This window comes from Cricetulus griseus (assembly GCF_003668045.3).
Source record: "Cricetulus griseus strain 17A/GY chromosome 1 unlocalized genomic scaffold, alternate assembly CriGri-PICRH-1.0 chr1_1, whole genome shotgun sequence".
Classification (NCBI taxonomy): domain Eukaryota; kingdom Metazoa; phylum Chordata; class Mammalia; order Rodentia; family Cricetidae; genus Cricetulus; species Cricetulus griseus.
In genome coordinates, this window is record NW_023276807.1 from 71,336,360 (window position 1) to 71,363,775 (window position 27,416).

The window sequence follows — 27,416 nt, forward strand, 5'->3', positions numbered from 1 at the left end:
TAGAGAAAAGATAGCATCTTCAGCAAAGGATGCTAGTCAAAGTAGATAGATGTGTGCAGAAAGATGAAACTAGACCCTTGCTGATCATATTGCAAAAATCTCCAAACAGATTTAGGACCTCGATGTAAGATCTTGTTCTGTGAATCTGACAGATGAGAACATAGGAAAGGTGCTTGAACTTACAGACACAGGAAAGGTCTTTCTGAACAGGGCCCGGTAGCACAGACATTTAGACTAACAACTGACCCATGAAACTAAAAATCTCTCCAGCAAAGAATACCATCATAAGAGTAAAAATGCAGCCTACAAAATAGGAAAAAATCTTTATGAGCTATGTATCTAACAGAGAATTATATGTATAATATACAAAGAACTAAAAAAAATAAAATAAAACCAAGAAAACCAACAATCCAACTGCACAAGAGTTCTCTAAACAAGAAAGAGAAAAGGTTAAGATTTTTTTTTTAATTCAACATCTGTAAGGGCTTAGCCCAAGGAAGAGTAAGTGTACTACTTGCCCATTCCTCAGCCTCCCAGGATCCCAGAGACAATCAGACACAGGAGGGAGTCTAGTCAAGCAAGAACTCCTTTATTGCCCCATAGCAAGCATCTTTTAAAGCAAAAAACCACGGGGGCGGGGTGGAGACAGCCAGCCAATGGTTTTAAAGGTCAGCCTATCATGTGCCTAGGTGCCCTATGCAGTGACCTCATCTGGTTCAATCTTGGCAACCAATCACCCAAACATCTCAGGACTTCCCCTCCTGACTTCCCTTCAGCACCATCTTTATCTGGCTCATATGCCCTTCAAATGTCCTTGGTCATCAAGGAAACTTAAACTAAAACTACTTTGAGATTTCACTTTATCCTACTCATATAAGATAATATTTTTTAAAAAGACAGCAAATGCTTTGGGGAAAAGGGAACATTTATTCACTGTTGGTAGGAGTCCAAACTGATGCAGCTGCTATAGAGACCAGCGTGGAGGTTTCTCAGAAAGCCAGAACTAAATCTACCACATGATCCAGCTACATTTCTCCTGAACAAACTAGCAAAAGACTTCATCCCATCACAGAGATACTTGCTAAATATTATTGTTATTATTATTTTAAAAATGCTCATTCAATTTCAAGGTGGAAACACCTTCTAACACAGAAAAGTTCTAGACATTTCTCTGGCAAGTAACAACACACAGAGGTGTCATTTAAACAGAGATCCCTATATTAGTAAACAGAGAGTCTTTCTCAGGCACACAACTAAAGTGTACAAATGCAAGTGTCCACTCTTTTAAAGAGCCATCAGTGTGTGTGAAGTCAGTATATGTGCAATAACTCCTGCAAATATTCTATCCTATCCCAGAACAGCCAACTGAAGACTATGAAAATCCCCATTGTTTTATTTCACAAAAATAAAATTTCTAAGTTACACCTGAGTTATTATGCAAAGTCTTTTCTTTTCACGGATTTGTTATATGGCTCTGCTCTTTTTAGAACTGCTTCATATATAATGTACTTAAGCTGAAGATAGTTAATGATAACAAGAAAAGTTAACTTTCAATTGGATAAAAAGGACTCATTACTGGGGCCGGGAGAAGAGGAAGTCTCATCTTTGAAATGTGGCTCTTAACTTTGATAATGTAAGTCTTCAATAGATAATCTCTTCCAAAAGAAGTTCAATCAGATGAAAAAGCACTCAAGATGTGTATGATTAAAAGGTATCAGCCGCCTAATCCATCAATGTGTTTGGGGGATATTTCTAATATGCCCAAGGATAAATTCTTTCCAGATTCCACACTCCAAATACTAGTCTAAAGCTACATAGCCAGCCACTCCTTTGTGTCTCTTTAGTCCTATCTCCCTTTGGTGGGTCAGCAAATGCTCACTGAATAAATATTGATAATAACATGAGTAGGCGACATGTAGATATGCTCTAATTCTGGGGGAAATTAACACATATTCAAGTGAAAATGATGATGTCCAAGGTCAGAATATCCTGTGCTCAGCATCAGCTGGCTTGAGAGAGTCGGGAAAACGATTTGGTTGGTTAGAGATGGAGAAACAAAACTGACCAGTGCACACAGGGTGGCAGAAGACCTTAAGCAGTGTCACTAAGTCAACCATTGAGGGCAGAAGGCAGACACAGCAAAGCTCTGAGAGTGTATTTTACACTTACATGTTAGGGATCAGTCACCTTGGGTGTGCTTTTATTGTTGCATTTGTGTGCCTGCTCTGTGTACTGTCAGGGCAAGAGATTCAGACACTTTTAATTTCTCTGACTTTGTGCAATGTACATTCTGAGGATCCATGATGAAATAAAGGCCTTGTACATCTGACACATACAATGCACTGTACATGTGTATACATATGTATGTGTGGATGAAACTCTAAATAGAGGAAGTCCCCATCTTTGGGGTATCTCGTGAGAGGAGACACCCTGTCCTCTCCAAAAGAAGTATAGCATACAGCTGTAACAGTTCATGGGTCAGCACAGAAGTAACAGCAAGAAACAAAGCCCTGAGGTTGAGAATATACTCAGAGAGTAAGGACGGAAAGAGGCAGTGTGGCCGGTAGATCCACAGTGGGGTCAGAAAGAGCAGAACTGCATAACCATACCCCTTTAGAGTCCTTACCTTCTCCTTGAGTTTATAATAGAGGCTCATAGGAAATGAGCAAGAGGGTACCTTCAGGTGTCCAGATAATTAAAAGGTCACTTGAGTCATGGTCCATCATGATCTCAGGGCAAAGGCAGAAGCCTGGACAAGAGCTAGAATAGTTTTCAAAGAGAATTGGAGAATTGACCAATGAGGAATCAACAGAGATGGTAAAAGGGGCGTCCATGTGCAGAATATATAATTTAGTGCTTCAGACTGCATTCTCCCTAACTCTGCTATACCTAGTGATCATTTAAGGGCATCCATTGAACTGGGAAACAACACTCCCCTGGAAACATGGCATGCTCCCATTTCCAATTTGACAGGATTTCAAATTTCAATCATCCCCCTTAAATCCCTATTCTTTTCATTGTTTCACTGGGAAATTACCAACTCCTTTTCAATTCTCTGTATACGGGCTTTTTTCCTAAATTAATCATAGAAAGTTACAAATCACAGAATGTCTGGCTGGAGGACTCCCTGAAGCCCATTTGCCATTAATGATTTGACCTCAGTCAAAACAAAAACAGAAACATCATTTAGTCTGTTAATTGCAAATCGTTGATGCAAAAGAAGGTAAGATCTCCAAAGCAGGAAGCAAAACAAAGCTTTTTTTCAAACTCCCTGCCCTCAAGTGAAAGACAGTGGGCTATTTAACCATCAGTTGACCAAAATACCTCCAAGAAACAACTACTCCTCATGTTCTGAAAGCTTCTAATAATAAATGTTGTTTCTACCCAACAAATTGTGTAGGTAAGCTTTTAATTCACTGGGAAATGTCCTCTGTAAGCAGATGACCACAGAGACTAACTTCTAAGGAAATTCCTTTGAAAACACAGGGTACATCACTATTCTCCAAGATGTTGCTGCTGACCAGAACATTAGTTCACTCTATAAACTAGTCAGAATCCCAGTATCGCACTCATGACAAGCTAAAGAGGATCAACAGAAACCAGGACCACCCTTGTGTGAAACTCTGAAGGACCATTATCACCTTTCTTGTGGGATCTTACTAAGATAAACATGTATATTTAAATCAGCACAGAAACCACTCATAGCTGAGGGCTGCACTGTGTTATTTATATACAAACATGCACCATATACTGATCAGGATAACTGACACACCTGTGGCTTCTGTCATCATTCATCCTTGGTGTTAGGGGTCTTGGAAATTGTCTCTACAAGTTACCTTAGACAGTTCAATTAGATGTCATCAGCTGTAGCTCTCCTACCATACAACATCACCATGAAACCCATCCTCCCTCAATGCAGTCCTGTGCCCACTTACTGCTCTCTTCACCCATCCCTCTCCAGTTCTTCCTCCAGACTGTTGGTGGTAGCCACTATGCTGTTCTCTACTGAAAACCAGCACTTTGGCTTCCATTAATATATGAGGATATGTGGTACACATATCCTGGCTTATCTCACTGAACATGCTGCCCTGTAGTTGTTGCAAATGACAGGATTTTATTCTTCTTTGTACTTGGATAACAACCTACTGTATGCACAGCAAAGAGTGGATCCCTTCTTATTTCCAGCACCAGGCATAGTATACCATACATCTTCTGGGTCCAAGTTGCCATACTCAGGAGAGGCTTACACAGAACACAGGAGGAATCTGACATGGCCAACAACTTGAGGTTTAAATCCTCTCATCGATCCATCTGTAGCTAGAGACTTTGTAGGCTCCATGTCTTAGCTGTTGTGGATCCTGGTACAGTAAGCATGAGCTCTCTTCAACACTCTGACTTCAGCTCCTCTGGACATATGTGCAGTCTCAGGCTGCTGCATGTAACGGACACTGGGAAATATAAAAGCAGAAATAATGATTCTGGTTTAGGATTCAAGGAGACATAGTTCACCACAGTGAGGAAGACACAGCAGCAGGAGGAGAAGGCCTGGCAGCAGGAGGTGGCAGGTAGCAAGAAAGTGAGGAATGAGAGAATGAACCGGAAGTGTGATCTGACTAAAACTGCAATGCCCACCCCACAGTGACCCACTTCTTCCAGTGTGGCTCTGTCTCCTAAAGGCGCCACAACCTTCCCAAACAGTGACTCCAGCAGGGGCCTAGGTTTCTCAATGAGCCTATGAGAAACATATATTCAGACCACAACACTGGGTACATGACTACTTAGATAAACGTCATGCCATGAAAGTAACAATTAGTGCATCGATATTTACAGGATATACTGGGGCTGTTTTACTTTGATTTTCTGAAAACATTAGAAAGGAATCCACTGGTTAGAACTTAATTTTTACCATGTTTATATATTTACTATATTTGGCATAGCAGAAGTGTGATTAACATTTTTCTTCCATCTAAAAATATAACCATCTCTTTTCATATGACTATAGAATAGAAGGGAACTAGGGCTGATCTTAGTGTGGCGGAGGCTGAAGCTCAGGAATTCAGGCTGTATCCTCTTTGAGACAGTACTGAATAAAGACAACCACATTTCTGAGTCCTTCCAGGGCCTTGAGTCGAATCCCGTACAGGAGAACAAAGGGAAGTGACACAGGAAATGGCTTAAACCTAAAACACCCTGCTCTCTCCCCCTCTTACCCCCTAGTTTCAATACCCTCCTTAGTGTCCCCATCTCTGCCTCTCTGCCTTGGTGGCTTCCCTCCTCTGTTTCTATGTTTCCAGCAGATGTTCTGTGCTATCCCCTGACTTCTCATTCAAGGCCTCTACCCACGCTTCCCACATTTCTCTGCTAAGCTCTAGACCCAGCTCTATGGCTGAAACCTTTCACTCTAGGTCACAGAAGCTTCTGTTGAGAATATCCCAGAGCTGAACTCCTGATCTTCCTGTTGATGTCCAAGGAGTAACACTGCGTGGGTGACAGCTTAAGTGAGACCAGGAGGAAGCATCTTCCAAGGTCCCTGTCCTCAGTGCATCCCTCCTATTCCCATCAGCCAGAATTGCTATGGAAAAATTTCCACAATACTTCACATGGTCACATTTCAAAGAACATTACAATGCAAAAAGGTTTCACTTAGAAGACTCACCCTCTGCCATCTCGGATCTCTACAAATCCTCTAGCATGCTCTTATCCCAGCATAAAATAATTACTGTTTGCATAAGAAGCATAATTTCTCTAGGCCCACCTAAACAGGAAGCCTGAAAAAAAAAGAGGCTACATAGTCTAGAATCCAAGATTGATTATATATATATATATATATATATATATATATATAATATATATGTTCAAACACAATTTGTGGACAAGTCTTACTTCCTAGGTTTCCAATTGGCATTACCTACATAAGTGAATGTAGCTTGGATCAGTCTAAATAATTAAGTTTGAACACCTGAATTTCACACTGTAGCTAGCACTCCAGAGTCACATGTGGGATTACATTCTTGTATTCTGTGGGTTGAAATTGTGAGTCTAACATCAGGAACATCTAACACCTACACTCTCAGAATAAGTTGTCAGGTTTTTTTCCCCAATGTGTCAGTGTGGAATGCGGTGTTCAGCATGTCTTTGTGCCTTCTTGTGATGCTTCTCACTGCAGCCACCTCCATGCTACAGCTCAGGAGTGGCTGCTATGGAGTGCAAATGTCTTGACAGTACTAATTCTAGCCTTCCATGGGCAGTAAAGTTTACAGGGGGACACCGATAAATATTGGGCCCTCATTTTGTTTTGTTTTGTATTTTTGATTTCTTTTTTATCATTTTTATTTGAATTACAAACAAGATTGAATTACATGACATCCCAGTTCCCTTCTCCCTCCCTTCCTCCCCTACCACCCCCCAACTAAAACCCTACCTATCACATATCCTTTCTTCTAATCTACACCTGACTCAACCTTTCTGCTCCCTCATGACCTCTGCATCCTTCCTCTTCCCTTCTCATTCTTGTAGCTCCCCCCTCTTCCCATGCTCTCAATTTGATCAGGGGATCCTGACCCTTTCCCCTTCTCAAGGGGACAAAATTTGTCTCTTTTAGGGTCCTCCTTGTTTACTAGTTTCTCTGGCAGTGTGGATTGTAGGCTGGTAATCCTTTGCTCTATGTCTAAAATCCACGTATGAGTGTAGGGGATGCTGTAGCCACACCTGCTTAGGGGCTGGCTACAGATGTGCCTGACCACGCCTGCTAGGGCATGGTCAGGGTGATGTAGAGTGAGGGACATTCAGGTGGCGGGTTTCTGCTTTTGGTTTCACTTTCTCCTGGCTGTATGGACTCCTGTGGCTCCGGCTGGCTAGGTCACTCTGTAAGTAAGGCTTTTCCCTATTAATGTCCCTTGTATTTTTATCTGGCTCCGTATTGGTAATTTCCCACATTATATGAGTGAGTACGTATCATGTTTGTCTTTTTGTGATTGGGTTACCTCGCTCAGAATGGTTTCTTCGAGTTCTATCCATTTTCCTGCAAATTTCAAGATTCCATTGTTTTTTTTTTTGTTTGTTTGTTTGTTTTTTCTGCTGAGTAGTACTCCATTGTGTAAATGTACCACATTTTCTCTATCCATTCTTTGGTTGAGGGGCATCTAGGCTGCTTTCAGTTTGTGGCTATTACAAATAATGCTGCTATGAACATCGTTGACAACAAACAATCCAATTAAAAGGTGGGGTACAGAACTAAATAGACAATTCTCAATAGAGGAATCTAAAATGGTTGAAAGACACATAAGAAAGTGTTCAACATCCTTAGCCACCAGGGAAATGAAAATCAAAACAATTCTGAGATACCATCTTACTCCTGTCAGAATGACTAAAATCAAAAACACCAATGACAGTTTATGCTGGAGAGGATGTGGAAAAAGGGGAACACTTCTCCACTGCTGGTGGGAGTGCCAACTTGTACAGCCACTTTGGAAATCAGTATGGAGATTCCTCAGGAAAATGGGAATGAGTCTACCACAAGATGCAGCAATTCCACTCCTAGGCATATGCCCAAAAGAAGCACATTCATACAACAAGGTACTTTTGATTTCTTAAGACACATTCTTACTTCATAGTCCAGGCTTGCTTAGGACTCAGTGTGAAGCCAAAGCTGCTCTCAAACACATAGTGACCATCCTTCTTAGATTTTCCAAGTTCTGGGACATGATAGGCATGAGTCAACATACCTGACTAATATTATAGATCATAATACTAATGATCGACATCAGGGGCTCTAATCTTGCAAGTCTTTTCATCTAAGGCCATGTAACTCTGTGGTGGGCTAACTTGTCCACTTCAGTGTGCTCTGTTGTGTCCCTCGACCCTTTTCTCTAGATACCAGTAGTATCCCAACCTTCGAGAATTTGACAACCAAAAAATCTCCAGACATTGTCAAATGCATCCTGGGGACAAAATCGGTGATTCAAATACATGCAAGTCTGATGTTTGTCATAAAGGTAAACACATCAAGAAGTGGATTGTGTCATGTTTCTAATACCAGACACATCTTCTAGGACTAGGCTATCATGCTCAGAGACAGACTGACACAGGACAACTTGATTGTAAGTAGTGAAACTATACAGATTCAATATTACAAGATAATCTTTGATTTTCAAAACATCTGCGAAAAGACAGTAGAAAACTCATGGCTCAGTGGGGCAGGTGTAAGAGAGCCTTATGGGACCATAAGTGGTTTAAGCTTTTTATAAATTAACAGTGTGATGTGAACAGCTGCCAAACCATGGCAAATTTGTTGCCACTGCATTAAGAGTTGTATAATTTATAATACGATGATTTTAATGCTCTAAATAATAAGTTCACTTCTGGAGTGTCACATAGTGGGAAATGCTTAAGAAACTTTAAACTCTCAGAGAACTCATGTGTCCCAATAAAAAGATAAACTATCTTAAAATGCATGTGATACATTACTGAATAATAGAGAATTCTGAAATAACATAGAACCTCCAGCAAGACCACTGAGACTTGTCATAGAGAAGCCCTGAAGCTCATATGAGCAATTAAACTTGAAAGTCAGTGCATTTTGCAACCCAGAGAAGACTAAATTCCTTCAGATGATCATTTTTCCTCTCTCTGTGCCCTAATTAAGGGCAGGACTGAAAGAGTGTAGGAGAAGGGGCTCCCTGAATCTTATAGAAGATGGCCTACACATGTACTTTGTACTTAGACTTAATATGTGCATCAGTAACTCAGAACCCTTTTGCAAAACCCAGGTGGGCTCTCACTATCTCATTCTCTTAAGACCAGGGCAAATATTCACCCTGCTTAGCTCCTGCAGATATGCGGAGTAAATTATTGGCCATTCTGTTCTGCTAGCCCAGAATTTATCTCTTCTAAATAGCCTTAATCTCTATTACCTAGTCTGTAATTATTTGTAGAGCCCGATTTTACCCATGAGAAGGTCACCACTCAGAATGTGATTAGACTGGGTTGAAATTTCCCATCAATAACACTGTCTTGATACAGCTGCCTTGAGAAGACCCCCGAAAGAAAATTTGAAAATTTCTAAGATTAACTCTTGGCAAATGTTCCTTTTTTCTTGAGTTAGGCCATTCATAAATTGTGTCTTCTTGTTCAAATTTTTCTAGGCTTTTTAGGTTTTTTGCAGTGTGATCCCAAGGAAACCGGATGTCATAGCATTCCTGGGTCTCAATTGCATGGTATCCATGACATATTCTAATTATTAATATAATATTTTATTTGTTTCTGATTCAATCTGAACATGGTAATACATAATATTATTCTGAACATCTTTTGGAGAAAAGACATGGCTCATTTGTTTTTTAAGGCAGCATTTCAACTCTAATTTAGACGGCTCTCCAAATCTTTGAAATCCTCTCTTTTAAAATATCACCCTCGTTTTTTCATATAATCCCAACCTTTAAATTCTAAGTCAGATTAATTCTCTACCAAGTAAAATATCAAGCTTCCAAAGTCAAGCATGATTTCAGTGGTGGTGGTGTTGAGGGATATTCTACAAATAAAATAGCTGGTGAAAGTCTAACACGAGCAGAAACCAAAAACTTACATGGGTCCACCATTGGGGAAATTTTCACTAATTCTTTTCAGCAAGATCCTTCTCTGTGACTTGAAGAGATTTGCTTGTTGTCTTAGTGTCCTTGATGACTCTGGTGGAAAGCAGCAGAATTAGAAGTGCTTCTCTCATGATGGTATTATGCATCTTCTATTTGCAAATCAAGTGTTTCCCACCCCAGATGTCCTATGGAAGTGTCTGTGAGAAGACATGACTGGGTCAGTAAGTTTTCAAAAATACTAGACAAAGTGTGACACAGACTTTAATGTTCTACAACTTAACATGAGGTATCAGAGGCCTGAGGGTGATGAACTTGGAACTAAGTTGATGTTTGTGAACTTGTGAGACACACAAGTATGCCCCTTTTTATCTTCTCTCTCTCTCTCTCTCTCTCTCTCTCTCTCTCTCTCTCTCTCTCTCTCTCTATCTCTCTCTGTCTCTCTCTCTCTGTCTCTCTCTCTCTGTGTGTGTGTGTGTGTGTGTGTGTGTGTGTGTGTTTGTGTGTGCATGCATGCACATCTGCATTATGACCAGTTGTTCTTATTGTTTAAAGCTCCTACCTTCTTACAAGATTGCTTCTAGCCACATCTATACAAGGTCTATCATTCAGTGGTCATCACACCACACTAGTTGGACATGACAGATACATCCTATCTGATAGTCTCCATACCTTTCATTTATTCTCCAATTGCCAACTTAGAAACTGCACACTAAAGATTGGCCAGACACTATTTTACCCTCATCCTCCCACTACCCTCAAAAGCAGATGGGATGGGCTGCACCTAATTGATGACAGCTTCCCATCCTAAGTGGTCTAGTGTGACTCTTAGCTTTGCCAACTTGGTTTTCTATTGAAGTCTTGGAAACTGGCCATGCAGAGCATCCAAGAAAGGCAAACTACCATTACTAACATGCCAAAGAAATGGTAAGATTCCTGTAATCTCTCCTCCCTGGGAAAAGAGTTCTGATCTGAGCTTTGTAACTTTTCTGTGGGTTCCCACAGGACTTAAATCCCAGTTGGTGACCATAGCAGACTTTGCAAAGCTTGTTTTATTGGCTCTTCTCCTCCCCTATTGACTTACCATATAGTGAGCTTTGTCACAAAGTCACTTGTACCCAAGGCCTTATCTTGGCCTCTCTTCTTTAGATGCACTCAAACTAAGATAATTTCATAAATCATTATTTCAGAGAATGAGTTCTTTTGGCCATTGACTTTATAGTAGAATGTTGTGGAATAATCTTTATACACACTGTCCAATTGTGTCTTTGCCAAGACACCCTTCTTGTTGGCTTCATAAAGAACTGAATGGCCAATAGATACACAGGAAGAGATTAGGTGAGACTTCTCAGCAGAGTGAAAGAGAGAAGGGGAGATGTATAGAAGTGTGAGAGAGAGGTCAGAGGGCATGGAGAAAAAACAAGAGGTGCAAGATAGAAGAGAGGTAAAAAGGCATGAGTCCAAACATACATTAACATAAATGAGTTACTTTAAGTTATAAGCTAGTGGGACAATCCTAAGCTATAGGCAGAGCTTTCATAATTAAAAATAAATTTCCATGTCATTTTTTGTGAGATGGTGGCCCAAAGAAAAAAATCTGTCTACAGTAGAATATCAGAATTCACAGATAATCTGCACTCTGGAACATGCTCCCATCCCAAACTTGTTTTGTAGGAGGAAGATAGATTCACAAATTATCACACAAAATAGTATAATGGCTGTGACAGATCATACCTAGTGGCTTATGAGAGCTCAGAAGGAGAGAACAATAAATCCTTTGCAAAGTAGGAGCAGTAGGAGCATGGGACTACTTACTTCCAAAAAAATGTATTTTACGGACACTGGAAATAACAAATAGTAGCATGTTGCATGGAAAACAGAACACACAGAAGTGATCTGAACACATATTGAGTTCTGTAGAATCTTTATTCCTTCGATGCAAGGTACAGAGCCCCATTACACCTCAGGTTTTGTCCTAGACACTGAGAGGAAGCCTGTGAGTGAAATCGTGTTGCATGTGGGGTTTTACAGGATCTGCAATTGCAGGGTGCAGGTGCTTTATTGGTTTTGAATCATGTTGTATTTTGGCATTGCATTGTTTTCCATTTGATGCAGAGTTCATGAAAACCTTCCATTTTTAGCAGGATACACTCACTCTTCATGCATCATCAATAAGCAACCTGATTCCTTGTGTCACTTAGAGGCATGACTTCATGATACCCATAGTGCTGTGTCTGGGGCACTTCACAATGTTTGGTCTCCTTGAACAAGCTTTTCTGTAATAAATGAACATTCTTTCAGTCCCCAAACTTCCCCTCCCCTTCAACCCACACTACTCTCACACTTGAAACAGGAGACTGTGTTAAACACGGAGCCGCATGAGGACTTTACCCATGATAATCACTCAGGAAATTTTGGTCTGTAAACTTGACCTGGAGTCATTCAGAAAATCAGCCATGAGACTGTCGTCTGGAAAACTCAGTCAACGCGGTAGAAGCTGAAGTGGAAACAAGGGTGAAAGGGCCACAATGGCTCTGGACTAATGAAAGACACAGCCATCTGTGTCTGCAGGGACAGATTTATTTCCTGCTAAAACCTGCATTTCCTGCCTCATAAACACACTTTAAGTATACCTTTCAAACGCCCAAGGAGACCTCAGCAATGGGCAAGTGGTATAATAAATAGGACCGACTCGCACTGGCTGCATTTCTCTCTGTGGAGGTCACGCCTCGCCCTCTAACTTCAGTGCCTGCCTACCTCGCTCCCAGCCCAGCAGACAGCCTCCATTTCTAAATGATGACCCCAATTTCTTAACTCAGTAAATTGCTTTGTGTAAATAGTTTTCTCATCTATATTCTTCTCCTCTAGGGAAAGAAGTATTTCCTGACATCTGTTTTGAATTTGTTTTTTCTTTTAATTTGTATATGTGGCTCTTTTTTTTTTCTATCATCTGCACTGAATTGAAAATAATGTACTGAGTTGAAGGGTCCCTTGCTATTTCTAGAAGAACACTACCTATCACCCCAGGAGGCTCTGAAAGGATATTCGTGTTATTTCCATATTGTTTATGTTGCTCTTTGGTCACTGGACACCACCAGCAAAAATGCCCCACAGTCCTACACTTGTTACTGAACCAGAACCTTGAGTGACCTACAAAAGCTACTAAGTAGAACTATTGACGTGTCTGTCACAACTAATTGTGCACCTTCCCAAACTCATATGCTGAAATCTGAACCCCAAAGAGATAGTATTTGTAGATGAGAATCTTGGGAAGTAACTGACATTATATGTAGTGGAGTATATGGGGCTTGGATCTGACAGAAATAAGTGAAGAAACATCAGTGTGGATTCACAGGATGCTCTGTGTGTGTGTGTGTGTGTGTGTGTGTGTGTGTGTGTGTGTGTGTGTGTGTGTCTGTCTGTCTGTCTGTCTGTCTGTCTGTCTGTCTGTCTGTCTCTTTCTGTTCTCCACTGTGTCCACTCCCATAATTTGAGGGCACAATAACAAGGTGACCACCTTTCAGAAACTGACCCTGTTCTGGGATTCCTCAGTACTACCTGAAAACAAATTTTGTTTGTTTGCCCACCTGCTAGAGCACGGAATTATGGTAGTCCCAGCAGACCAAAATACGCCCATGGAAGAGATCAATGCCTCTGGCTTTCTGCACACTTCTCTAGACATGTGGTTGGTGACATCTCCATTTGGGGCCTCACTAGATGTATTGGCCTATTGATATATTCCTACAGCTATCCTTACGTCTGGCAATTTGTGACTGTGATAATGACTTTGGCTTCTGCTACATGAAGACCTGTCCTATGGAGTATGTTCTCAGCATACCTATTGGAGAGTTTGGGACAATAAATGAAAATAAAAATTAAACAAACTGCTTGCAATTCTAGCATCCTAATATAAATAACGTGTTGTTACACTTATATTCATTCATTTTCATATGTGAATTTATGCTTAAATTGAAAGAAGTGGGTGCATTCGTTTGCATCTATACATATATATGTACATAGGCTACAAATACTAAATATTCCTGTTAATAGAGACAGGAAACTCAGAATTCGAAGTAAAAAGTAAAAATAAAAAGTGCAATGACTAGCAGGCAGTGATGATGCAAACCTTTAATCCCAGCACTTGGGGGACAGGGGCAGATAGATCTCTGTGAATTTGAGGCCAACCTGGTCTATAGAGGGAGTGCCAGGATAGCTCAGACTATACAGAGAAACTCTGTCTCATAAAAAAGAAAGAAAAAGAAAGAAAGAAAGAAAGAAAGAAAGAAAGAAAGAAAGAAAGAAAGAAAGAAAGGAAAGGAAAGGAAAGGAAAGGAAAGGAAAGGAAAGGAAAGGAAAGGAAAGGAAAGGAAAGGAAAGAACTGCAGTGAGGACACTGGTGCCCTCCCTCCACCATAGCTACAGTGTCAAAGGCCATGACAGGCGGCCACTGTGCTTCCATCCAAACCTCCACCAGCACCACACAAGGACGTGGTTCTGAGTCCCACAGTGACACTGTCCTCTCAAGGTGACTACTGCATGCCCGTCCCCATTCTCATGAACATTGGCCACTTGCCATCAGTATTTTGGATGTTCTTAGAGTGGGAAAGCATTTTCTTCTCCTCTCCAGGAGGAAATAATCTAATGAGTACTGACTGAAAAGACTTCATATTGGAATTCACATTTACTCAAAGGGGCATATCTTTACAAAATAAGATATCTGGTCAATTTGTCACACAAGTTCAATTCTCATGATCTCCTGTGACCTTGGAAAGGAAGGACTGCTACTTAGAAGATCTTTCAGGGATATGGTGTTCCTTCACTGTGGATTACTAACTTCTAAAATTACTAAGATTTAGAAAACTAGAACATTTCCCAAAGGTACTTGAAGGGTTCTGTTCAAAGTTCAAGCTATGACAGTATGAGGACATTTAAGACACCATGATTTTTAAGCTTCAAAAGAAGCTTTTCTGAATTAAAAGATTACATGATTTTTATTTTTAAAAAGTTTAAAAACTGGATACAAGTATTAGGTTTCCTTATAGGTTACCTGAAAGAAAAATGATGTCCTGAAGGCAGCCCAACAACCCATCCCATCGCTATATTGAGCCAGCTCTAATGGGTGTATGGTCACCAGCCTGGGGACAGAGGGCAAAGGGGGTCTGAGCATGGGCTCAAAGCCTGGGCACAACACGAGAAAATGCCTTTTTGTACGTGGCTCTGAAAACATCTTTTTAAAGGAACCCACATACAAGCACACACTCTGGGGCTTGGCATATGGTGTGCTCTGCAGACGGATCAGCAGTAATGCAGCTGTTAAGTATCTGGCACTCTTGCTCGGCAGCCTCCTTGCCAGCTGGCCAGCAGCAGCCTGTGCTTAGAGAATGAACTGATTCCTCCCAGCTGCTACGCAAAGGGAAGGATAGGAATGTTGCTGTTTGCCCATCCCGCCACTAAGTCATCTCCACTCCAGCTCCATCCAACAACAGAAGCTTCTCCAGACAGCATCTTCTTGTGACACAGCAGGCTGCCTACAAATGAGGTCCAATTGTGAATATGAGGTTGCATTTGGAAAAGGTTATGAGATGGTAAGAAACACTCGAGATGGCAAGCTGTGAGTAGCATACGATGGGAGAGATCCCAGTCCCTACACATGCTATGAGGTTTGTAAATGTGTTCACTGCTGTGGGTGCTGCCAGCAGCCAACATGAGCACAAGCAGACTCAGCCAAGAAATCAACGGCATCTTGCTTGCATCTCAGGAAGGCTCAGGACAGCAAGACCCACCTTAACTAGTTTGCTTCTGACAAAAGAAAGCACTATTTATGGAAATATTCTAAAACAGAACAAAGAGCTGTGAATTTGACTGAAATCCAGAAAACTGTCTGTGTTTTTCAAAATACAGAGGGTACAATGAGAGTAAGTCTTATCTGGATGGTTTGTGACCCGGGGAAGGGTGATGACCTGACAACTTTCCCCAGTGTCATGAACCACTAGGTTCTGAGAAAGTATCAGAGACATACCACCAGTTAGCATAGCCAGATGCCTCCGAGATCCATGCTTTTGATGCTAAGGAATATGTTTCTGTTAAGGTCAATGTGTCATCTAACTTTGAATGTGGAGTGGCCTCTTACCACTCACTGCATGTGGGAACTCCTTGTTACTCTCATCCGTGCACCCATTCTCATCCAAACACATTCCTTGTAGTGTGTGATTCTTGTGCTGTGGTGATCCTGCAATCCCATGAGACAAAGAGAAAAGGCAGGAAGGAGAACAGCTGACTGAAAGATGGGGACAGATCTGAGGTGCTACCAAGGCATGCAGGCAAACTGAGATGCTGAGGCAGCTGCAAAAGGGTGAGCAGACAAGAACACTCGGGGCCACCTGTGCTCTTGAGACTTGCTTGCTGAGTTATACACCCATTGAGCTTCCGAATACAACAAGTGTTACAAGAAGCTAAAATTTATAGATTAAGAAGAGGGTGACATTACTGAACCTCTGTGTGTGGGGAGAGGGTGTCAAACAGCACAGTGTCCTTCCCCTTGCTGTATGTTCTTGCTGTCTGCAACTCATCAGCCACAGCCTCTTGGTATTTGAAGGGTCCTTCTTTTGCCCCAAGCTGTAACAAAAAACATCGTATACCTGAGATACACCACCATGACTGAAGAGACAGTACTGTTCCCACTGTGAATAATTATTGCAGAACACAGAGTGGAAACCAGATAAGAAACTACTGTGTGTTTTGCAAACGCTAGGAGCTAGTTGTTGAAGGGAAGTGGGGTAAATGAGCAAATGGTGATTTTCTTAATAACTTAATTGTAAAAATGTCTTAATTAAAAAGAGGTAGAGAAAAGATGAGGGATGTTCCTGAAATCATGTTTTCTAAGGCTGCTAGGTGAAATTAACAAACCGACATTTTCATGTAGCACTCATGGCGTGTCTGACTCTTTGGGACCCGTGGATATAGCACTTTCATGTGTCCTTCATCTCCTCCGGCTGCCAGTTCCATCGCACAGGGTAGTGGTGCTTTAGGAAATGACAGCACACAGCTAATAAACACCGTCCGAGTCAGTGATTTATTTCACTCAGAAGTTATCACTGTGTTCAAAGTGATATTCAGCAAAGTGCCACATATTAATTTAGAAATATTTCTACAGAAAAAAATATATCCCTGAGCTTTGCAATTGCACCAAGTTACTGTAAAATAGACTACTCATTTTTCCTTCTATTGGCAGCAAAAACAGCAACAGCAGACCTCACAAATGCTTTAAAATGTGCGATGAAAACACAGGTCGGGTGGCTTCAGTCTGCAAAGCACTGCACAATACAATATGGTGGGGCAGGGGTGGCAGGAGGGAAAAGGCAGGAAGAGAAGCAGAAATCTGCTTTACAAAGTCAATCTAAAATGACAGATAATCTTAGAGTCAACTCTTTCAATGCTTAGCATATTTTTATAAGATTTATTTTTACTCTTTTATCTATGTGTGTGTGTCGCTGTGTGTGCAGGCCACATGTGTGCAAGTGCCCATGGAGGCAAGAAGAGGACATCAGACATCAGATCTCCTGGGGCTGGAGTTGCAAATAGTTGTGAGCTGCTGCGTGTGGGTGCTGAGATTGAACTCCAGTCCTCTGGAGCGGCAAATGTTCTTAATCACCAAGCCATCTCTACATCCCTTGATGTTGAACATTCTGTCAGCTGTAGCTGAGGGGCTTATTCAGGGAAGATGGGGAAATGATTCTGCTAAGATACCTTTAAGTCTTCAAGACAAAATGGCATTTGATGAATAGTAAAGAAGATACAAGGATGAGGCTAAGTAAACCATGCCTGCTAAGTTTCACCGGTAGTAAATGTATGCAACCATTAGGAAAACTAGCCCAACAGTATTACTGTTTTAGAGTCAATCAAATAGTCACATGACTGAGGACTATCCCACACACAGGGACACTTGGGCCTAAGATGCTCTCTCATAAAACAGTTAAATGCATGCAGATGTGTAGACCTTATTGTGTGATAGTCTTTGATGACTCTAAGGGTTGGTAGATCTCCCACCTAGGTCCTCCCTTCACAGACACAGTGCTCCTTCCCTGTTCAGCAGTCTCTATTTCTGTACTTCCAAACCCCAACAACCATTCTCCCCAATGGGAGAATGGTGCTGGGATCTATGGTGCTGGAAAGAAAACTTTCACCAAAGCACATCCTGGGAATTTAAGCACAACAGGAACTCAGACAATCTCAGAGGAGGCAGAGAAGCGCCAGAGCCATGCAATGCCTTCCTTTCCAAACACATCCTCCTTGATTCTGGACATACTCTCAGCACAAGCTAAGGCGAGTGTCTTTCACACTCCCTTGTGGCAAGAAACTCCACCTTCATGCTCTCCCTGCACTGGCTCACACTGTACACATCTGCCTGTCGCTCCAAGGCCTACTGTGTGGCTAACTGTTGGTCAAGATCAGCAATGAGCAATAAATCTCATTATCTGCTTCTCATTAAGCATGCCCATGGTTTTTATCTGAGCAGTCAAACCACCATGATCTATTCATGGAGGAGCAGTTCCTCTAAATAAGAGATCTTTTGTTTGATATTCTGTAGGAAAGTTCCTCACCTTCCTCCTGAGGAAACTGGCAGCATATTACATGCACTCAGTTCAGGGGAGGCTCACTAAGAGCATCTACGTGATAGGAAAATTGGGACCTGTGACAGATCTGGTAAGCAATGAGCTACAGAATTCAAAATGGGAAACATGGTGTAGGAAATGTCCATCTTGGATGGGGCCCTCAGTCTGAAGAATGTCTTCCCTTGTTTGGGTCCTGGAATTACTTCTCAGCACTCCTATGATGGGGTCAAATCCCTTAATCAAGGTGGCTATGTTCCTTGTACAGTGTACTCATCATTGCTCTATCTCAAATATGTCACTAAATGACATAGCCATCATCTGCCATATTTCTGTGGTTTCAGCACTTTCTCCTAATTGCTTCTAATTCTGTGTGTCCTTGAAGTGGCAGTAAAACCACTCTGCTTCAATATTAATGTCTTCTGTAAAAACATCAGCTAAAAAGAGGCAATGACTAAAGGGTCCTGAATTCAACAGAGAAGATCAGGTCCTTGGTGGAGTGTTTGGGGGACAGATTCCCTAGCCACTGTTATGTCTTTTGCTCATGACAGTGGCTTCCTGTCATAACTTTGATGGCTCACTTGTTCAATACCAGCATCCAAGGTGATACCTGGGATGGCGAGGGACCACTATTCTGCTTCTCTGGTGTTTGTTTAACTAGCTGTAGAGTTTTACTTCCAGTTAATAAGGTGCCCTGTGGTGTGTTTTACTGCCCTTTCACCTGTTTATTTAACAAACATGTTGTGGCTACTCCTGAGAATCTGTCCCTGGCCTTAGGGTCAGGAATGAACAGCAGAAGCAAGGCTCTGCTCTGGTGGAGTTCATTTTCATGTAGGGAAGAAGACAGACAAAAAGGAGCAGCACAGCACACCGGGTGAACCTACACACTAAATGCAAACACAGAACATCAGGATGAAGACTGAGAGTCATGCTAGGCAGAATGGACAGGGGTTGAAAAATGATCACTTGAGAATGACAACTTAGAGTGATGGAAAGTCCCTGAGAGACCTGGGCTGAGGGCCAGGTCAAGAGGCAGGACCCATCAGAAACTTTCAAACAGAGTCTCCAGAAGCTGATTGGCTATGAGGCCTGGAAAAACCTGTATTAGAGAAGTAGATCTGGGGAAGTCTTTGGTCTGGACACAATGACCCGGGTAGGAAACAATGAAGACATGAGTGTACACCCTGACAATAGGAGAGGTTTGGAAGACAGGAACCTGCAGAGAAGCCTAGGAAAGAGGGGATGGAAGGAAACAGGCTGTTTGGGAAGGTGCCCTCAGAATCAACGGCAGAGAGAAGAGTAAAGCCGAATGCCCTGTCTGCTGATAGAGGATCAGTGTGGAAACAGGTAATTCACCAGGCCACAGTCACAGTGATACATTTGGTGGCCTGGTCCACAACCACAACTGATGGAAGGGTGTGGCAGGAAATCCAGGAGAAAGGAGAAAGACAAAGCTGGCTTTTAAATATCATGGCTGCCCTTCTTCACATTCTTTGCACTAAGTAGCTTGGCAACAGAGCTTTTCTTTTTATAAAAACAAATGGTTGGAAAATAAGGGACACACATGTAGCCCAAGTATGACAAAATGACAAGAATAGCTTAACAACTGCTGTCTCATTTCCAGAGGTTCTTGTGGCAAAGTTCCTTACACAGGGATACTCAAAATAACACCACCTGACCTACAGCCCCAAAGGCTGGAGAATTTGCTTTCTTGTGAATTTCAGGGGAGAGATGATTACTAAACAATCCGAGAAAGCTAGCATCTTTATTTTACAAGGAATAATCTCAAAGCATTTTCTTGAGTGCAAATACCAAAGAATCAAACCGGCATCATTTGCCTGACTCCCCACAGCTTGTCATGGAAAACGTCTGGAACCCAGAGGCACTCAAATTTGTAATCTGAGAAAACAAAAGGTATCACCCTCAATAGTTTTAGGACAAAGAGTTGGAAGACATTTTTAAACTAGTAGAAACCGTGATCGATTCTTAGCATTTATGTCAACATGAATATACTATACTTAGGACTGTAAAAGTGTAAATAGAAAGGTAATCCGTGGAGGAAAGCTATTGAAGTAGTGAAGAACACATGTTTCACACACACACACACACACACACACACACACACACACACACACACACAAGTGTGCAAGCTTTCTAATAGTAGTCCTTTCTGTTTCATGGATGGAATACACAAGGCTGTGTGACAACACAGTTCTGCAACGGGATTGTGATTCACTCCAGAAACCATGGACCTATTGTAAGCTAACTTCTGAAACTCCCACCAATATTATTAGAAGTTACACATCAATAGGAAATGGAACCTTCTACTCAATCATCATTTCAAGTCCACATGGCAACACCTTTGTAACCTGGATTGTCATCCATCAACTCAGCTATGATCAAGGAGCACCAATTCAGCATTGAGTTTCTGAAGTCTAATATTTACCAAATGTGCAGTATTGTTCTCCTGAAGCCCACCCTACCCGTTAGAAAATAGACACCGTGGATTCCTCAGGCCCCTCAGAGGCTGCTGACTACCACAGAGGTGCAGCTGGGGTGTTCCACATTCTTCCATTCTGACAAGTTTCTCAGTGGTCACAACTTGTAAGAAAAGCTAAGACAACACACTGGTTTCAGTCTGTAGCACTGAAATGTAGGCTTAAACCTAGGGAGAGCCGTTTGGTAAAGATTTTTAAAGACTAAAGTTAGACCTTATGATGAACTCAAAGAGATTGTCTGAAATTCATATTAGTATTCCAATTCCAAAACTGCCAGAATCTTGTCTTACAGTTTGCAGAGATCAGGGAAACAGACAGCACCAGACTGAAGATGTAGATCTGCAAATAGTGGCATTGACGAGGTTATTTATACTTTTATTGGACAAAACTAACAGAATGGAATTCACTCTCTATGATTCAGTAGGGTTTCAAAATATAGCAAGCCATGAGATACAATTTAAAAAACTATTTGATGTTCATCTTGAAATTTTACTTAAAACTGTATTGTCCCTTTTTTGTTACTACAGAATGGAGTGGCAACGTACACAAAAACATCAAGAACATTCTGTGATTGGTTTCTGAGGAAGGTGGGGAAAAACAAGTCCTACCTCCTTTTGAAATATACTAACAACCATCCCTTGGACCAGTGATCAGCACAGCCCTCCTCAGGACCAGTGTTCTCCAGGGATCCAAAGCGTTGAAACCACCTGAACACTGTCAAGAGACACAGAGTCTTAGGTCCCAAGCCGATCTACTGAATCAGAAACTCTAGGGATGAGACCCAGAAAACTGTGGTTTCAACCATACTCTCCTGCTATCCCAGTTTTGGTAGGTATTTAAGGTTTCAGATTTACTAGCAAAGATATTGTTATAGTCAACAAGAGAATTAAATGGGGGGGGGGCAGAAATTCAGCAAAGTAAGCATAGCTCCGTTGCTGTTGCCTGTTGTGCAGTTATAAACACAGATAGCTTATCTGTCCTAATCGAAGACTGAGGGTCTGGGAACGAGGACAAGAAGGTGAATTATAGATAGAACAAGGTGTTGATGTCCCACTTTGTCCAGCTCTTCATCCAAGGCTGGCCTAAGACAGTTTCCTCAGCACCAAGATTATTTATTGACTATAGGCTAAAGCCCTTTAATCATATCAGCCCAGCTAAAGGTCAAGCTTGCAGGCAATGGGGCCACCTTATCTAAACAACCTTGGTAGTGGCTCCTAGGTGATATCAGGCAAGGAGCATTTTGAAGCTGCTAAGTGAAATGCTTGCTGGAGTGCTGCTGCACTTTACATAAACGTCAGGATCCAAGATACTAAACATGAAGATGTTATAGCAAGGAGCATCTGAAGGGTCAAGCTGTCAGTAAGTCACCGTCCTAGGCTGTGTCTGTCTGTCACTCACGGAATGATAAGAGCTGGGTATGTGTTTCATGCCTTTCAATAATAGGAAATTGGGGTTGTACTAACTTATCACAGAACATGCCCATCCAGCTAGGATCAATGATTTGTGTTCTTTGCTCTGAATTCTGGCTCAGTTAAAAGCCTTTGATCAAATGACTATGTTTTCTTTGTTTCTTAAACAAAGCAATCATCATGCATGAGCCTTGATGCTATTAACCTTGGGCACCCCTTCCTTTTTGAGATTTCTCTCTTAGGTTCCAAATTAAAAAAAAATTACTGTTTACATGGGATATTATTGTCACCCCTTCTGGTATGACATTATATCTGCTTTCAAAGAGGTCTGATTAAATGTTTCATTAAATATTTATAATTTTAAAAGGCATAAAAAGACATAAATACAGATGTGTATATCTGTATTTATAATACGTGTGCATAAACATATATATTGAATATATATTACATCTGTCAACACTGAGATTCTAATCATCTCAGTGGTGATATAGTACTATGTAGCAAGCATATACAATTGCCAGATAGAGCCTCTCTGTCAACACTCTGGCTAGCAACACTGACAGGCTCAAGAGAGGGGATGTGTGTGATAATGGATGCAAACACCCTACATGATACCAGGAGAATGAGCAAGGAAAATACAACAAAGCCTTCTTCTAAAGACAGAAAGACACAATAACCCTCATCATAGCTCAATGCAGTAACTAATACTATATATATATATATATATATATATATATATATATATATATATACATATATATATATGAATAACATCCCAAGGACATGGTATGTATCCACGACCAGAGATTATGTACAAAATCCCAACAGAGTCAATCCTCCTGAGACAACTTTGCTTCTCTAGGGCAAACCCAGTTTTAGCCAAAACCCAGTAAAGATTGTCTGGCTCTTAAAAGTGCAAATGTTCAGGACTGTAGAGATGATTTGGTGGTCAGGAGTCAGAGCTGCTCTTACAGAGGACTCCAGTTCAATTCTCAGTACCCACTTTAGGTGGCTCATGACTGCCTGTAACTCCAGCTCCAGAGGATCCAACTCCCTCTTATGGCCTCCATGGGCACCTACACACACCTGACAGATACTCAGGGAGACACAAGCACAGGTAAATATGAATAACTAAGTCCTCTAAAGGTGTGAATGTTTGGTGAGGTTTTGAAGCAGATATGCAAAAGGTGACTGTCAATCAAGCACAGCCTCTCATGAAGGCAGCCAGGTTCTGATGCATTTGCAGGAAAGGGTTTCTTGTAAGTGCTGGTGAGAATGCTCTGACGTGTGTACTGCACATAAGCTTTCCCCCTTAGATAAAAAAAGAGAAAATAGAGAGGAGAAGGGACTGGAAAGATGGCTCAGCGGTATGTGCTGCTGTTACAAAGGTCCCGTGTTCAGCCCCCAGCACGTGTCAGGCAATTCAGAACAGTCTGTAACACCAGTTCCAGGGTACCCGATGGCTCTCTCACCCTTTGCATCTGCACACCTATGCACAAACATGGATAATTACACCTTTAAATCTAAAGGGTAAATCTTAAAACAAAGAAAAATAAAGTATTTGAGATGTGCACTGACTTAAATTTATATAGGAAAATAACTCTCTGAGAAACGGTTTCCCAATTTTATCATTCAGGTAGCAATGGCTATTTGGGAATTTCTTTTTCTCACTCAAAAATTAAATACCCGATAATGTATTAAGAAGCCTCTAACTTCCTTTGCAGATTTCCCAATTAATTTCTAATCATGAGTACACACCTCTTCCCAAACAGAGAGAACATTTGGAAGGCGCAAGTCTTGTCTTCACTGGATAGCTCATTTTGAGTCCACTAGATCTCATCTGCTTGACATGTTGTATTAACAACTTTACAAACCTATGAGTCAACATAAGACTTTGTTTATCACATGGAAGCAAAGGATCACTGTTTTATGAAATATTCTAACATTTACTAAGAACTTGGAGCTAAAATTGCTACCAGTGAGCAAAGAAATGAGATTGTGCTGGTATGGGCCCTGACATCTGAAGGATGTTCTTCTCTGGACTCTCCTGCTGGTGTGGGTTGCCATCATTTATTTTGTTAAGTTCACCTGGTAGCTGCACAGAGCATTGCTTTGACGGTAGAGTTTATGCATGTTTCTATAGCCTTATTTTCATAGTAACTGTTCACAGACTACTGGGATAGTCTGATTTAAAATGCTCATGTGACTGAATCCCTTGCATTCCATCCTATATGTGCATCCTGGGTAGAGAATGTTTTTTGTTTTGTTTTGTTTTGTTTTTTTATTTATTTATTCAAGAGAGAAGAGTTTGAATCTGAAAACCAAGGCAAAACACCAAATGTCACGTCATAAACTGTGCATAAAATGCTAAAATTAAGATACGAAATCATCTCATCCCAGGCTTTCAATGAAATATGTTGGAAAACAGCAAGTGTATCCGTATACAAAGAAGAGAGTACCTACACATGGACAGTAGCAGGAGGCCAAGTGGTTCCCAGCACCCTGGCCCTGCTGAGTGGAACCAGGTTCACAGTTCCAGAAACTGAGTCAGTTCTAATCTCCTTGAAGGCTCAAGATGAAGAACATAAGAAAGACAAAATCAGGTCTGAGAACTCTGGGCATGTGTGTGGAAAAAACAGAAAAATTAATTAGAGGCCACCTGCTCTCAGTGTGGGTGATAGGAAGAGCCACAGAGAGGAAACTGCATCTAATCACTCATGAGTAGAGTGTCTGGAGGAGTGGAGGCCTGGGGAGGGGTGGGGACACTGGAGAGCATCAAGCAGATGGTCACCAACACGTGAGGCCTGAGTGAAAACAAGTTCCCACTCTCTCCATGTTTTATTCCCTTTTAAGCCAGTTTGGCTGGTTGGAGGTACCTGCCAGCTATATCAAAGAATTAGCTAGTCTTACATGGGATAGCTAGCTTCTTAACTAGAACCTATTCATATGGTGAAAAGCCCAACATCAGGTCCCTGAGTGAATCTGATTGAAATACTTGTGCCGTCCCCACCTGGCTGGGCACCAACTCTGGAATCATTAGTAGCTGTTACACTCAAGCTTCCTAGAGGTACAATAACCTGAGAGACTTGAAATACATGTGTTCAACCAGGGTCAAGATGAGAATCTGTGTTTCCGACAATTCCTGGGTACTGTCATTGCTGATAAATGCATAGACCATTTCTTCAGTGCCTAAGTATTCAAATGTTCCCTCTTTACATTTGCATTACAGATATAAAGTCATTAAGTGGGGACAGAAACAGATATACTATGCATAAAAGTGGAATATTCATTAAATATCATTAGCAACCCTGACAGTTGTTGGGTCACTAAAAAAGATAAAAAACAAAAATAAAAAACTGACATGAACGTAGAATGGGGACTAGTTGGGAAAAGGTAGGGCTGCAGTAGCAGCAGAGAGAAAACAAGTCAGGGAAAACAGGAGGCGAAAATGATCAAAATGCATTTTATATATGTATGAAACTATCATGATAAAACCCATTATATATATGTATGTATGTATGTGTGTGTGTATGTGTGTATACTAATAAAAGAATAAAAGACAAAAATCATGATAATAAGATGTACTTGTTTAGCATGTTGGAGTGTGAGGAAATCTTTCTGAGGCATTATTACTTTTGACAATTATAAAATAATCTTCCGACCTATCCGTCAGTGGCATATGCATTTATAGACATAAAACATGGCATTATTTAATGGGCTATTCTTCTTATAAGTTTCATTCAAGAGGACACAATGCAACATCATAGAGAAATAGCTTCAGGGAAGACTTTTCATAATTCTTCGGCTTCCAGGTGAGTAGAATTGTCTCTTTCTGGTCACAAACACCATTACCATAAAATCACAACACAAATTTAGACTAGATCTCACTTTTAGCCAAGGATGTCCTCCAATTTGCAGCAATCCTCCTGTCTCAGCCTCTCAAATTCTGGGATTACATATGTGAGTTACTATGCCTCAAAGGCCACATACTATATGAGACCACAGCCCACCTGCGTCCCGTGGAGACGTTGGGTGGTGCAGGATTGGATTTGAAGAGAATCCTTCTTGGTGATTTCTAGAGCCTTCTGAATCTCTTCTGGTCCCTTTCTTCATTCAAAATTGGAAGTGAAGTTTCATTTCCAAAGGACAGGAAATCTATGTGTGTGCATGTGCACGCATGTTCATGTGCTTGACCTCTATTTCTGCTGTTTCTGCTTAAGCACTGGGACCTCGATTATCTGTTTTACATATGCAATGGCTAACTTTTCTCATCCTTCAGGTTTCTGCCATTCTGACCTGCTATCCATCTCTGCTCCATGTTACTTGCTCTACATTAGTGTTGTCTGCAATTAATGTAGCTAAGATGACATTATCCACTCCTACAGGAATGTTTCTCTTTATTCAAACTTAAAAAATTAAAGACCCAATTCCAAGACTGGCATTCAAGGCCTTTCTGCACCTGATATCCAACATATTTTATTAGCACTTCAGCTCCAACTCAACAAAAGTCACCAGTCTTTGTAATTTATCGCAAGCATGAATTCAAGTCTCAGAGCTTTCATTGGGCTGCAGAGTAGTTAACTATGTTTCATCTCTCTGTGATGGTGAAGTTAATTTTTATTGTCTCACAGCTCTGGGATGTCCTCAGAAAAGAGAGCTGAGGAAATGCCAACAATAGTGAACCAGAAGAGATCTCAGGTTTTCCTTCCTAGAGTTTTCCACAAATGATGAACACACCCACCACTACACCAAGAAAGAAAAAGGGAAAGCAGGGACAAGTGGTGTGTGTGTGTGTGTGTGTGTGTGTGTGTGTGTGTGTGTGTGTGTGTGTGCGCACTGATGTATATACACACACATGCATTCATAGTGTAACTTTTCTAGAGAGAGTCCCAGACAGCAATTAAGTCAGTAAGCTATAGAAAACATAAGACCAATATGTTGGGGGAATGCTTGAATATAAATATGATGCAGACATATTCATATAAAAGTGATATAAAATTTAATAAATATCTTAACATAAGAAGCAGCTATTAAGTTTGGCAATAAGAATTTGTTAACTCTTTTCATAAATACATTGAGTTCCTTATACATACAGAAAAAGGTGACCAGACACACATTAGAACCAGTACCACAAAGGGGCCACTTAGCAGTTTAATATCGATGTGCCCTATATCATAAAGATAACTTTGGGAATCAATGATACATGCAATTTTCACTTAGTGAACTACATGGAGTACTGGCAAATCTGATAATGAAATACTAAGATGTGTTTGGAAGTTCATCCTTGATTATGTTGGAAGAGGAGTTACTGCT

The 27,416-nt window shown here is 41.1% G+C and overlaps 2 long non-coding RNA genes across 3 annotated transcripts in view; one reads left to right on the forward strand and one right to left on the reverse strand.

Annotated features, from left to right (window-relative positions):
- Positions 1 to 4,091: 4,091 nt before the first annotated feature.
- LOC113832370 overlaps positions 4,092 to 27,416 on the reverse strand; it is a 34,249-nt gene continuing 10,924 nt past the window's right edge. Inside the window, exons 2-4 of one of the 2 annotated variants that reach the window (XR_004772514.1) lie at positions 16,080 to 16,202; positions 9,584 to 9,683; positions 4,092 to 4,448 (exon numbers count right to left, since the gene is read on the reverse strand). This is a non-coding gene — a long non-coding RNA (uncharacterized LOC113832370). The remainder of the gene's footprint in view (positions 4,449 to 9,583; positions 9,684 to 16,079; positions 16,203 to 27,416) is intronic. The other variant, XR_003479622.2, reaches the window with a different exon arrangement.
- On the forward strand, positions 6,755 to 25,655 carry LOC118239685. Its single transcript, XR_004772515.1, has 3 exons — positions 6,755 to 6,866; positions 21,222 to 21,522; positions 23,876 to 25,655. It is a non-coding gene; the product is annotated as an uncharacterized LOC118239685 (long non-coding RNA).